At 41.6% G+C, this 14,400-nt stretch overlaps 1 protein-coding gene across 2 annotated transcripts in view; it reads right to left on the bottom strand.

Moving 5' to 3' along the window:
• SLC9A7 (solute carrier family 9 member A7) overlaps positions 1 to 14,400 on the bottom strand; it is a 110,774-nt gene that overhangs the window by 48,154 nt on the left and 48,220 nt on the right. The gene's annotated exons all lie outside the window — the stretch shown is intronic.

The raw sequence follows: 14,400 nt of genomic DNA, 5'->3' as shown, positions 1-14,400 counted from the left end.
TACACATAGGTCACATGCAAACGGAGAGCCTGAGATTCAATCCCAGGTTGTCTGACTCCAGAGTCCCACGACTGGTCATGGCCAATGTGCCAATCCACCCCACCCGTCTTTCACCTGGACTTCTTCAGTAACATCCTAACTGGTCATGTCGATGGAGTTGACTGTAGGAGATTATAAACAGGGAGGAATTAATGATGACTATCAGGTTCCCAGCTGAAGCAATTCGGGATAAGAAGGTGACTTTTATTGAGATTATGACACATAAAATGCTACATTACAAAAACCAAATACAATTTTGAAAATGGTCAAAGGATACAAATTTTCATTTAGATAGGAGGAATAAGTTCAAGAGATCTATTGGACAACATAATAACTACAGTTAATAAAATGTGTTGTATTTTCAAAAATTGCTAACAAAGTAGCTTTTAAGTGTTCTCACCACAAACAAGTGAAAAGTATGTGAGGTAATGCATAAGCTAATTAGCTCGAGTTAGTCATTCCACAGTGTAGAGACCTTTCAAAACATGTTGTACATGATAAATACATAATAATTTTTGTTAATTAAAAATATTAAAGTACATGGGACATAAATATATCATAATAAAAGTTTGTCATTTATGGACTGGTTGTTCTCTCTCCCAAGCCTGGGAACCCCTACTGGATATGGACACCCAGACTGTGCCTTGACTTACACTCTGGAATAGTTTAGCTATTACCATGGATTTGTATTCCAGTACCTTAACACCTTTGTAGTGCTGAGATGTGATCTTTTAAGTATTAAGAATTAACATATTACCTTTTGAATAATTTCTTGGGGAAAAGGATTTGCATTTTTTTTTTTTCACTCCACTTTGTTGGACAGTAGGCAGAGATTCATACTTAAAAGGGCTCAGAATCTGGAGTGTGGGGGAGAGGTACCTACTGATAACTCTTGAGAATACAATAGAAAATCTGTGACTCACCAACCTGGGAACAGTGCTGCTCTGACAGAGGCTGAGTTTAATTAAAGAAATAACCTGAGTCTGTAGCTCTTCAAGACAAAAGTTCTATCTCATCCCCTTAGAACAAGACACTAAAAGAGTGAAATTCAAGCCCATCAGCCAAGAGTCTGACCTCCAATCCAATGCCCCTCTTCTTCAACAGCTGAAATTCCAAAGATTTAACTCAAACCAAGATGGAACAAGTTCATTTGATTCAAAATAAACCATCAGTTTTAAGTAGTTTCCTCATATACAGAATGTCACAGCTAGTAATAAGAGGGGGAAAAGATTTTAGGTCTTATATACTACTTGAGAAAACAAGACATGGAAAATGTAGTTATACTGTGCCATGAAGCTCTTGGGTGAGACACCAGGAAGAATTTGCCATCGTTGCTGTGCTGCACAGCATTTCTCTATGGGGAACCACATACTTTCTTCTGATAGCGTTTGCAAAAAGAACATGCCCATTCTAATATCGAATGGAAGAGGTGCTCATTGAAAACTAGAACCAAGGAGGAAGACTTGGGCTTGACAACTGAACTTTTTACTAAGTTCAATACGGTATTCCAGTCAGTGTAGGTTGATTACACTTGCCTCATTCTAGCTGGGGCCTGTGCTGGCTGAATAGTCCCAGGACCTGGAGGGATTAGTGCTGCCTATTCCAGGACTACAGTCTCAAGAAGTCAATTGTTGCCACATACCTAAGCCATACTCTACTAACTCTGCCACTCATAAATGAGACATTGTGATTGCTACCCATCTGGCTCCTTTGTCACCCAACTACTTCAAAATTTTGGTAGAGAATTTAGACTATCACTAATTAGACCCCTCAAGTCCCAACAATATGGAGGGGCACCCATACATACTCTTAAATGCATTTTCTTTTTTCTTTTTATTATTATACTTCAAGTTCTAGGGTACATGTGCACAACGTACAGGTTTGTTACATATGTATACATGTGCCATGTTGGTGTGCTGCACCCATTAACTCATCATTTACATTAGGTATACCTCCTAATGCTATCCCTCCCCACTCCCTCCACCCCACAACAGGCTCCCGGTGTGTGATGTTCCCCTTCCTGTGTCCAAGCGATCTCATTGTTCAACTCCCACCTATGAGTGAGAACGTGTGGTGTTTGGTTTTCTGTTCTTGCAATAGTTTGCTCAGAATGATGGTTGCCAGTTGCATCCATGTCCCTACAAAGGACATGAACTCATCCTTTTTTATGGCTGCATAGTATTCTATGGTGTATATGTGCCACATTTTCTTAATCCAATCTGTCATTGATGGACATTTGGGTTGGTTCCAAGTCTTTGCTATTGTGAACAGTGCACAATAAACATGCATGTGCATGTGTCTTTATAGCAGCATGATTTATAATCCTTTGGGTATATACCCAGTAATGGGATGGCTGGGTCAAATGGTATTTCCAGTTCTAGATCCTTGAGGAATCGCCACACTGTCTTCCACAATGGTTGAACTAGTTTACAGTACCACCAACAATGTAAAAGTGTTCCTATTTCTCCACATCCTCTCCAGCACCTGTTGTTTCCTGATTTTTTTAATGATCGCCATTCTAACTGGTGGGAGATGGTATCTCATTGTGGTTTTAATTTGCATTTCTCTGATGGCCAGTGATGATGAGCATTTTTTCATGTGTCTGTTGGCTGTATAAATGTCTTCTTTTGAGAAGTGTCTGTACATATCCTTTACCCACTTTTTGATGGGGTTGTTTGTTTTTTCTTGTAAATTTGTTTGAGTTCTTTGTAGGTTCTGGATATTAGCCCTTTGTCAGATGAGATTGCAAAAATGTTCTCCCATTCTGTAGGTTGCTTGTTCACTCTGATGGTAGCTTCTTTTGCTGTGCAGAAGGTCTTTAGTTTAATTAGATCCCCTTTGTCCATTTTGGCTTTTGTTGCCATTGCTTTTGGTATTTTAGACATGAAGTCCTTGCCCATGCCTATGTCCTGAATGGTATTGCCTAGGTTTTCTTCTAGGGTTTTTGTGGTTTTAGGTCTAACATTTAAGTCTCTAATTAAACATATTTTCTTTAAAATGCTTCTAAAATAAAATTCACAGGCCGTGCACAGTGGCACATACCTACAATCTCAACACTTTGGGAGGTGGAGGTGGGAGGATTGCTTGAACCCAGTAGTTTTAGAACAGCCTGGGCAACATAGTGAGACCTCGTCTCTACAAAAAAATTTAAAAATTACCTAGGCATGGTGGCATGTGCCTGTGGTCCCAGCTACTTGGGAGGCTGAGACGGGAGAATCACTTGAACCCAGGAGTTCGAAGCTTCATTGAGCCATGATTGCACCACCGCACTCCAGCCTGAGTGACAGTGAGACCTTGTCTCAAAAAAAAAAAAAAAAAAAAAAAAAATCACAGATATATTTGAACAGAAAATAATGGGAGTACAGCAGATGCCGGGGTTAGGTCCAAGGCCCTTTGGAATTATAATATCAGGTTTCTGTTTTAAGTCAGTTGTATGAATATTTGTTTCTGTCTCATACTCTGACATTTCCCAAAATTAAGGACAGTGTGCCTGTGGCTGAGGGATCATTTAACACATTTTTATTGCTGTTTTTGTCTATTTCTCACTTTAATTAAACTTATTAATCAAATCCAAGTCAGTTGCCTAAGGACTGGACTAAAAAGGTTGCTACAGTAGATGATCACAAACTTTCCTGACCTGCTTGTCACTCTTTAGAGACCCAGGTCAAGATTTTCAGCTAAACATCAGCTACACTTTGAAACAGATTAATCAGTCTTTCCTCTGAGCCTCTGCCTGGAACTCTCTTTCCACTCTCTCCTCCATAACTATCTTCACTGGGTTAACTCTTAACCATTCTTTAAGTCACAATGTACACATCACTTGTAAGAGGGTCCTCACCAGAACTCAATCATGCAGGTACACTGATCTTGGACTTCTAGCTGCCAGAACTGTGAGGAAATAAATTTCTCTTGTTTAAGCTGCCAAGTCTATGGTATTTTGTTATGGTAGCCCAAGTTGACTAATACACCGTCTTTTTGGGAAACTGCACATAGCTTCTCTAGAACATCAACAACATCCCTATCGCTAACTCAGATCTCACCTCCCAACTAGTAAACATTTCTTTTACAGATGAGAAGTCAAGGTACCATTGCTCTAACACGGGGTCCCTAACCCTTATTCCAGAGATGTTTTTAGGTTTCTTTTTCCCTTTTCCCACACCACCATCAAAATGAACTTTTTTGATCTTCCAAAGGAGACTTCTGACACATAACCTCCTAACATGAACTCCACTTTTGTAGATGGTATTATCCTAAGGCACTAACCAAGAAACTATTTAACTTTGGTTCTCCCTGATTAAAACTGATGGGGCCAGATGGAAGATTCATTTTCACTAACGCTCTTAAAACATCACATACTTCGGGGAGATGCTAAAAATATATTGTGTTCAGAAGTTTTATCATAGGCACACAAGATATAATTTTTACTTAGATGACCAACACAACAATTCTTTAAAAGGGGGATGAAAATTTGGTTCAAATTAATTATCAAATAAACTAGTAAGATTACTATAAGAAGGCTACAAAGCATCCCCTTAAAAGCCTGTATTATGGGGTGGGCGTGGTGGCTCACGCCTGTAATCCCAGCACTTTGGGAGGTCTAGGCGGATGGATTACAAGGTCAGGAGTTTGAGATCAGCCTGGCCAGCATGATGAAATCCTGTCTCTACTAAAAATACAAAAAATTAGCCGGGCATGGTGGTGCATGCCTGTAGTCCCAGCTACTCAGGAGGCTGAGGCAGGAGAATTGCTTGAACCCGGCAGGTGGAGGTTGCAGTGAGCCGAGATCGCACCACTGCATTCCAGCCTGGGTGACAGAGCGAGACTTTGTCTCAAAAACAAACAAACAAACAAAAAGAAAATCCTTATTATGAAATATATCAGCTACATGAAGGACTAGATACAGTACACCTCAGGGGCAAAGTATACCATAATTGGGAAGGAATACATAGAGGTAGTGGTTCAAAGGCACAGGTAATTTTCTGTTCTTCAAGCTGGGCAGTGAGTATGGAGATGGTTATTTCATTTTTTTCTGCATATAAGCTACATATACTATTTTGTATATTTAATATATTTTACAAGAATTTATCAGAATAAAAATGGTCTACTGGACATCTGGGAGTCCACCACTCAGCTTAATCAATAGCACATTACCAAGACAGCTAAACATCCTTGGTATCCCTTCCCACCCAAGCCCCTCGCTTCCCATACCCCATTCTCTGGACACTGTTAGTCTGAATTTGGTGTTTATTGTGCCCTTAGAGTAGTATTACAGATATATGTTGTTTAACTTTGCATGTTTTGAATTATATATGGTATGGTTTATTATGTAACCTGCCTTTTTTCTCCCCACAATACATTTGTGAGAGTCAACCAGATTGACACATGGTTCTGGTTCATGTGGTCTCACTGCTGTGCAGTATTTCAGCATGTGGATATATTTTCTTTCTGCCTCTCTGTGGCACTTTCTGGATAATTTATTCAGATCCATTGTTCAGTTCACCAGTTCTCTTTTCAGTTCTGTTTTTAAAAATACAATTTCAACTTTTATTTTAAATACAAGGGGTACATGTACAGGTTTGTTACATAGGTATACTTGCATAATGCTGAGGTTTGGAGTATGGATCCTGTCACTCAGGCAGTGAACATAGTACCCAACAGGTAATTTTTCAACCCACATCCCCCGCCCCACAGTCCCCAGTGTCTATTGCTCCTATATTTATGTCCATGTGTACTAATACTTAGCTCCCTGTTACAGGTGAGAACACGCAGTAGTTGGTTTTCTGTTCCCGTGTTAATTTGCTTAGGATTATGGCCTCCAGCTACTTCCATGTTGCCGCAAAGAATGTAATCTTGCTCTTTTGTATGGCTATGTAGTATTCCCTGGGGCATACGTGCCACGTTTTCTTTATTCAATCCACTGTTGATGGGCACCTAGGTTGATTCCATGCCTTCGTTATTGTGAATAGTGCTGCAATGAACATATGAATGCATGTGTCTTTATAATAGAACAATTTATATTCCTTTGGATATATACCCAGTAGTGGGATTGCTGGGTCAAATGGTCGTTCTAAGTTCCTTGAGAAATCTTCAAACTGCTTCCCACAGTGGCTGAACTAATTTACATTCCTATCAACAGTGTATATGTGTTCCCCTTTTCTGTGCAGCCTCGCCAGCATCTGTTATTATTTGGCTATTTAATAACAGCCATTCCGACTGGTATGGGAAGGTATTGCACTGTGGTTTTGATTTTCATTGCTCAAATGATTAGTGATAATCAACATTTTTTCATATGCTTGTTGGCCACTTGTATGTCTTCTTTTGAGAAGTGTCTGTTCCATTGTCCATTTTTTAATGGGATTATTTGTTTTTTGCTTGTTGATTTAAGTTCCTTATAGATTCTGGAAATTTGTCAGATGCACAGTTTTCAAATATTTTCTCCCATTCTGTATATTGTTTACTCTATTAATAGTTTCTTTTGCTGTGCAGAAGCTCTTTAATTAGGTCCCACTTGCCTACTCTTGGTTTTGTTGCAATTACTTTTGAGGACTTAGACAGAAAATTCTATGCCAAGTCTGATGTCAGGAAGGGTACTTTCTAGGTTTTCTCCTAGGATTTGTATAGTTGGAAGTCTTACATTTAAATCTGGTAGTCTAGTGGTTAGGATTCAGTGCTGTCTTTTCAGTTCTTTATCCTGAGTTTGTAATTTCAATGAATATATTGCATTTCTTGGAATTCGATTTGGTTCCTTCTCCAACATGCTTGACTTTCTGTTTGTTAGCAGAATCTGAACTAAGAATTGAATATATTTACAACCCTCAGCTCTGTAGTCTGGCTGTTGCTCACTTATTCCAATCTACATCATGGGATAGGTGACACCACATTATTATAAAAGGCCTAAATGTCTCCTCCAAAGGGTACCAACTAAATAAACTGTTGTCCACTCACATAATGGAGTCTATAGCCATTGTATTAAAAAGAATGCAGCCACTCTACATACATCCTATGCATTAGGTGGAAAAAAGCAAGATGAAAAACAAGTTGCATAACATGTTACCTTTTCAGGGGAGATAAAAATCTATCTCAGGTTTATAAATGTATCATAATTCCATGGAAGGGCATTTACAAGAAAATGTAACAGTGGCTGTCTCTAAGGTGAGGACTTGTGTGGCTGAGGGTCAGAGGAAAGACAGAACTTAACTTACACTGTTGATCTATTTGCATTTTACAACATGTACAATATATATCTCCTATTAAAAATGAAAATGACAGTTAAATACTAAAGTAAGCCATGCCTTTCTTAATTCTCCATTCTTGGCGCACGCTGTCCACTCTGTCAGGTATGTCTCCCGGGCCCCACCCTCCCTACCCTGTCTACCTGATCATTTCCTATTCACCCTGCAGGACCACCTGTGTCACAAATCAACCACTCTTTCCCCTGTGCTGTCGTTGCCTATACAACTGTTACAGCATGTCCTCCTCATGAGACGACAAGCTCCACTGAACCCAGTACAATGTCTGGAATGTGATCGTCACTCAACAGATGTTTGCTGAAAGAATAAAATAATGAAAATCAAAAACTGTAATCTGAGCACAAACAATAGTAACAGATTATATACACATAAAGTGTCAATTCTCTTAATTGTGGACATAATGCTTTTTTCCCCCCTGCAATTTATGTCTAAGTTTTGGCAGGCAACAAAACAGTATCTGGAAAGATTAGAGTTTTGTGTTTTCGTTGCAATTTCCTGAGTCATGAAATTGGTGTCTGGGACACAAGGAATGCTTCATATCACATACCCAGCAATATCCTTTATGCATTTACAAGGACAGAATAAAATGTAATTATATACTGGTTTTAATTCAGTCTAGCTCTAAACTATGTCATTTTTAATAGGCTGCTTAATAAATTTATTTTAAAACAGAACACGGAGTGGAGTATCTAGAATAGGAAATCTGTTATTCATCCTCCTAAGACTTGTACCCAACAGGTGGACCCTGTATTTCAGAAGGGAAGGACTCTGTGCTGAGTGCTAAGGAGACATGGGCCTGGCCAGGACACAGTATCTTCCCTCGTGAGACACACACAAACGCACAAACACACAACTGTCCTACCTGCCAACACACAACTGACAATAAAGCCAACCAGGCTGTAACAACCACCACAAAAGAGAGGCATAAAAAGGGGACATAGCAGACAACAGAATGAGTAAGTCTTTCAGATGAAAAAGTTGTTGAGGAAAACTTCACAGAAAAGGTGACTTCACAGTTGGGCCTTTCAAGATGAGTCAGACTTGTACAGAGGAAAGAGGAGGCGTGAACTATATTTCAGAGGAAGCCCTTGGTATGAGGTAGGAAAGTGCACATCAGATACAGTGGCATGGCTGGAACTAGCCCATGCAGGGGAGAAAGGGGAAGGGTGGAGAGACCAAGTGTCAAGCAGTGAGGCTGGCACAAGGAAGATGGCCAGCCATCCCTTTAAGCCAAGCTCATGAGATGAGACTTTATCACACAGGAAACAGAGGCCACAAAGACTGCTGGACTAAAAAGGGGTACAATCCGGGACTGACTTTTAGAAGATACCATAGCAGTACACACAATTAACTGCAGGAGAGAGAGGCTACAAGTACAAGAGCTTTATCAGGCTTTCCTGGAAGCATCATACCTCCCAGGGAAAAAACATTAAAATCACACCTCCAATTAAGAGATCTTGGCTGGGTGTGGTGGCTCATGCCTGTAATTCCAGCACTTTGGAAGGCTGAGGTGGGAGGATTGCTTGAGTCCGGGAGTTTGAGACCAGCTGGGCAACACAGGGAGACCCCAAATCTACACAAAAAATTTAAAAAATTAGGCAGGAGGATTGCTTGAGCTCAGGAGTTTGAGCCTAGCCTGGGCAACACAGTGAGATGTTCTCTCTACAAAAAAAAATCAGCTGAGGGCAGTGGCATGCACCTATAGTCCCATCTACTCGGGAGGCTGAGGCAGGAGGATCACTTGAGCCCAGGAGTTCGAGGTTGCAGTGAACTATGATTGTGCCACTGCACTCCAGCCTGGATGACAGAGACAGTGAGACCTTGTCTCAAAAAGAAAAAATGAGAATATCCCTACATTATCCCATATTCCTCTACCTCTTTATTTTACTGAAGTGCTGGTTATGGTTCAGGTTCACACAAATAGATCCCAAAATGCTCCCAAAAGTTTTCCACCCAAATCTACAGATTAAGAGAGATTTGTGAGACACAGAGACATGTCAACCAAATGCTGTTGGAGGGCCCTTACTTACATCATAAATGAAGCTTAAAAAAAAATCAACTGGGGAAATGTGAACTCACTGGATATTTGACAAATATCACAAAATTACTACGGTTTTTAAAGAGGGATAAGGTATTGTGGCTATATTTTTACAAGATTCCTTGTCTTTCAGAGATAAATACTGAAATGTTTACAAATATCAGGTTGGTGCAAAATTGTGGCTTTTGCCATTGAAAGTAATGGCAAAAGCCACAATTACTTTTGCACCAACCTAATAAATGACATGACATCTAGAATTTGTGTCAAAAATCATCTTGACATGGGAAGAGGTAGCTGGAAGGTATAGATGTAATAAGATGGATCATGAGCTGGTAATTAACAAAACATGGTAATGGGTACATGGGATTTGGTTTATTATACTATTGTCTCTACTATGTTTGAAACCTTCCATAATAAGAGGTTATATTTTAAAAGTCACTCACCCAGTAGGAACTTTAAAGGAGTGGTTCGAGCAACTGTAGGTTGAGCACAGAGTTCTCTCATGGTGATCCAGAACCTACATCTAAACCTCTGCTTGCCATCTCCCTGACACCTCTAACTCAACAGATCCAAGAGTAAGTTTCCCCCCTCCCCATCAGTGTTGTTTCTTCTCTGCATTCCCTGTCCCTGTGAGAACCAGATACCTGGGAGTTATCCTTATGTCATTCACCCGCATGGAGGCATCTAGGTTCTGCCCAGGGGCAGCCATTCTTCTCAGGTGAACTTCTTACTTTTTCTTTCTTTCTTTTATTCTCCATGATCTCAGCTCACTACCACCTCCGCCTCCCTGGTTCAAACAATTCTCCTGCCTCTGCCCCCCGAGTAGCTGGGACTACAGGCGCACACCACCACACCTGGCTAATGTTTGTATTTTTAGTAGAGGTGGGGTTTCGCCATGTTGTCCAGGCTGGTCTCGAACTCCTGGCCTCAGGTGTTCTGCCTGCCTCAGCCTCCCAAATTGCTGGGATTACAGCCGTGAGCCACTGTGCCCAGCCTCAGGTAAACTTTTTCTTTGACAGCTTCTTTGCTTCCCTGCATCCATCTCACACTCCTCACTACTTTACCTGAAAACCACTGCAAGGATAGTCATTCTAAAAGAAACACCTCTGCTGGCTTAAAGGCTTCCAATGGCTCCTCGCCAGCTAGAGGACAAAAGCCCAACTCTTCAGCAAAGCAAGATCTATTGATCTGATCTCTTTGTGTTTATAAGGTAATGAGATTTCCCTGATATCATCTTGGTGAATTCAGTTCTTGCAAAGGACATGAAATTCATTTTAGAACTAATTAAGGGTCTGACTAGTAAGTGGCACAGCCAGGATGCATGTGACATCCACAGTGACAGTAGGAGATCACTTGAGGCAAGGTGGCCAGGCAGCCCTTACCAAAAAGCCAGTGTCACTAGCCAGCATCCTCTCAATTCTGTATTTATGCCAAGGTCTACTTGGCCGCCCTCTCAGGAGAGGGAGCCCAAGGTTCACATGTTCGTGGCAGCTGCCTGACTACATGGGTAAAATTTGGCCACAAAACAGAATTTTTCCCTGTAAGACTAAATGACCTAATTAAGGCTCAAACTCAAATGCAATCAACTGGCCTCCTCCTTAATATCAGAGTGACAGCATCTAAGCAAAAGAATCAAAAGAGATATTGACCATAAAAAGAGGAGAAATTGAGCTAGGTGTGGTGACATGTGCCTTTATTTATTTGTTTGTTTGTCTGAGACAAGAGTCTTTCTGTCGCCCAGGCTGTAGTGCAGTGGCATGATCTCAGCTCACTGCAACCTCCGCCTCTTGGGTTCAAGTAATTCTCCTGTCTCAGCCTCCCAAGTAGCTGGGACTACAGGTGCACACCACCACCCCCAGCTAATCTTTGTATTTTTAGTAGAGAAGGGGTTTCACCATGTTGGCCAGGCTGGTCTCAAACTCCTGACCTCAAGCGATTCACCCGCCTCAGTCTCCCAAAGTGCTGGGATTACAGGCGTGAGCCACTGCGCCCGGCCAACATGTGCCTTTAGTGCCAGCTACTTGGGAGGCTGAGGTGAGAGGACTGCTTGAGCCCAGGAGCTCGAGACCAGCCTGGGTAACACAACAAGACCCTGTCACAAAAATTTTTTTTAAAAAAGAAAAATTAAGCCACAAAAAACAATATACCTGTGGTAAGAATAACAAATAGGGACAAGAATCACCTTTATTAAAGGTACTCAAGGCCAGGCACGGTGACTCACACCTGTAATCCCAGCACTTTGGGAGGCCGAGGTGGGCGGATCACCTGAGGTCAGAGTTGGAGACCAGCCTGGCCAACATGGCGAAACCCTAGCTCTACTAAAAATACAAAAACATTAGCCGGGCATGGTGGCAGGCGCCTGTAATCCCAGCTACTCAGGAGGCTGAGGCAGGAGAATCGCTTGAACCCAGGAGGCAGAGGTTGTAGTGAGCTGAGATCGCACCACTGCACTCCAGCCTGGGCGACAGAGTGAGACTCCGTCTCAAAATAGGCTAGTAAAACACAAGTGGGGAGTGTTTGGAGAATATGTCAGGCACTGACAGCAGAGCCCAAGGCGTTGTGTTCTAGCACCATTGATTATGTTCTTTCTTTCTTCCACATGCCTCTAAGTCACTCAGCCTCAAACTATAGGTTTTGTTTGCAGAGAAACGAAAAATGTCTTCCTGGTCTCAAAGCACTGATACCAACTATCAGTGGGGGACAGATCAAAGAGAAATCTAGGATTGGTGATGGTAATCAATTCAATGACAACATAAACAATTGGTATCTCACCAAGTTATACATTCAACAAATATTTGTTGAGCAGCTTACCATATGCTAGGCTCTGGGAACGTAAGAGTCAACAACAGGGACAAAAATCCTGCCTTCCCTTCACAGGGCTTACATTCTAGTAGGGGGAAAGATGCTTAAAAATAAGATAAATGTATTAAATAGTATGTTGTAAGTGGTAAGGAGGAAAAGAGCTCAGGCAGTGTCATGGGACATGCTGAGGTAGGACAGTGGTACACTATCAGAGAACAAGGAAAGAAGTTCCACTGAAAAAGGCACTAAGCTCGTAGTGACACATGCCTGTCATCCCAGCTACTCAGGAGGCTAAGGCAGGAGGATCACTTGAGCCCAGGAGTTCGAGACCAGCGTGGGCAACAAAGTGGAACTTTGTCTCTGTAAAAAATACAAAAATTAGCCTGCTGTGGTGGTGCGCACCTGTGGTCCCAGCTACTCAGGAGGTTGACGTGGGAGGATTGCTTGAACCCAGGAGGTCAAGGTGAGCCGAGATCACACCACTGCACTCCAGCATGGGTGACAGTGAGACTCTCTTCTCAAAAATAAAAATAAGTTCAGAAAAAAAAAATGTAAAGGTACTAAGCTATCATAATACAACAGGCAGCTGCTCATCTTCTGGTCATTACATTTTCTGCCAGCAGTTACTTTTTTTTGATGTTTTTAAAAACAAATGCCTACACCCGTTACCTAAACTAACAAAAAAAGTTCAAAAAATGTTACCTAAACTAACAAACAAACAAACAAATCCTACTCTATGTATAAGACTGCATAAAGCACTAAAGGGGATATGCCAGAAACAGCACACAATTGCTATCCTCTGAGAGTTCATAGCTAACTGAAAGTGAACTGTACAAAAGCAAAAAAGCATTGTAAGGAAATTCCAGCAGCCATCCTTTTAGTTTATACTATAGCAGTGGGGTGCTCAAGGTTCTCAGGGGAACCATTAGGCAACGTGAGAAGGGAGGGCACCTCAACATCCAAGTGGGTGCTGATGGCACTCTAGAGCAACAGTAATAACTATGTTATCACGTATGCTGATTTTAAATACAGCATGGCATGTTCAGGTAGAAATGGCTTAACCGATGAGCGTATTTGTCTCCAGAGAAGACAATGGAATACATTTATCTCCAGGGAGAAAGGGAGGCCGGTTTTTCAGTTTGCCTTCTAACTTTTGAATTTTGTACTATCATATGTATTATCTTGTCCAACAACTACTTATAAAAGGAGTGACTTTTAGGACTGTATTTTAAGAATACATTCAGGACTGAATATAAAGACCTGGAAGCTAGCTATGCACAAATGATCTCTAAAGCCACAGGTCAGACAGCCAAAGTTATGTGAGCAAGGACTGCCCCTTAGGCACTTCCACATTTAGGTAAACAGAGTGAAAGCAGGGACAAGTGGGAAAACAGAAGGACTGCCATGTGACAAGAAGAATTGCACTCAGAAATACAACTAAATGCATCATGGAATATACCTGGAATAGGGAAGTGGACAGAGAGGGCCCCCATAGATTCAGAGGTAAGAGAATGAAGGTTTCCTCAGAGTTAGCCAGCAAAATTGTCATATGTTGGATGTGATTGGCAAATTGAGGGAGTAAACCAGATAAGCTGTTTGTATGCCCTTAAGAGCCTGGGAATCCCCAAACTGCAATGTGACTCACCTGGAATGCACCTGAGATTCGTTTAGGGAAAACCCAGTCCATTCTGTGGAATTTAGTTTGAAAAAAATACTGTGGTGAAAAAAAAAAAAAAAGAGAAGAAAGGCTGACTCCAAAAGTCAGATGATGAGATCACCCATGTAACCACTGATAAAGGAAAGAATACAGTGGCTGGCTTGGGCTGGTAGTGGGGAGAGGTGGAGTCAAGGCTATTACAGCAAGGAGATGGACCCATCAGCCTTTTCCAGTCTATCTATGAGCATACCATAACCCATTGCCTCTGTTCTTCCTCTGTCCTTTCTAAGTAACTTTCTAATGACAACCTGGGGTCCCCTGCTACTTGCCTACTCAGAAAAAGATGCTCTGCTCAGCCTGAACACACATTCTGCTCTGCAACAGCCAAATCTCTTATCATAAATTAATCGATTGGCACTCTGGTTTAGCCTCAGACTCTCTGAGCCTGATTAACGTGAGCCTGACCCCGAAAGACAGTCACCCAGGCTGTTGACAATTTCAGCTTTTGAGCCAGCAATGGCATTGTCTACAGTCTGGGCAAATGGAGAATGCCCCTGTGGGGCCTCTTGTAGCCTGCCAGCAACACCTGTGCCACGGGCCTTACCATCAAACTG

This window comes from Papio anubis, chromosome X (genome assembly GCF_008728515.1).
Source record: "Papio anubis isolate 15944 chromosome X, Panubis1.0, whole genome shotgun sequence".
NCBI classification, from domain to species: Eukaryota; Metazoa; Chordata; class Mammalia; order Primates; family Cercopithecidae; genus Papio; species Papio anubis.
Note: the sequence above shows the minus strand (reverse complement) of the source record. Positions and strands in the feature narration are given on the sequence as shown.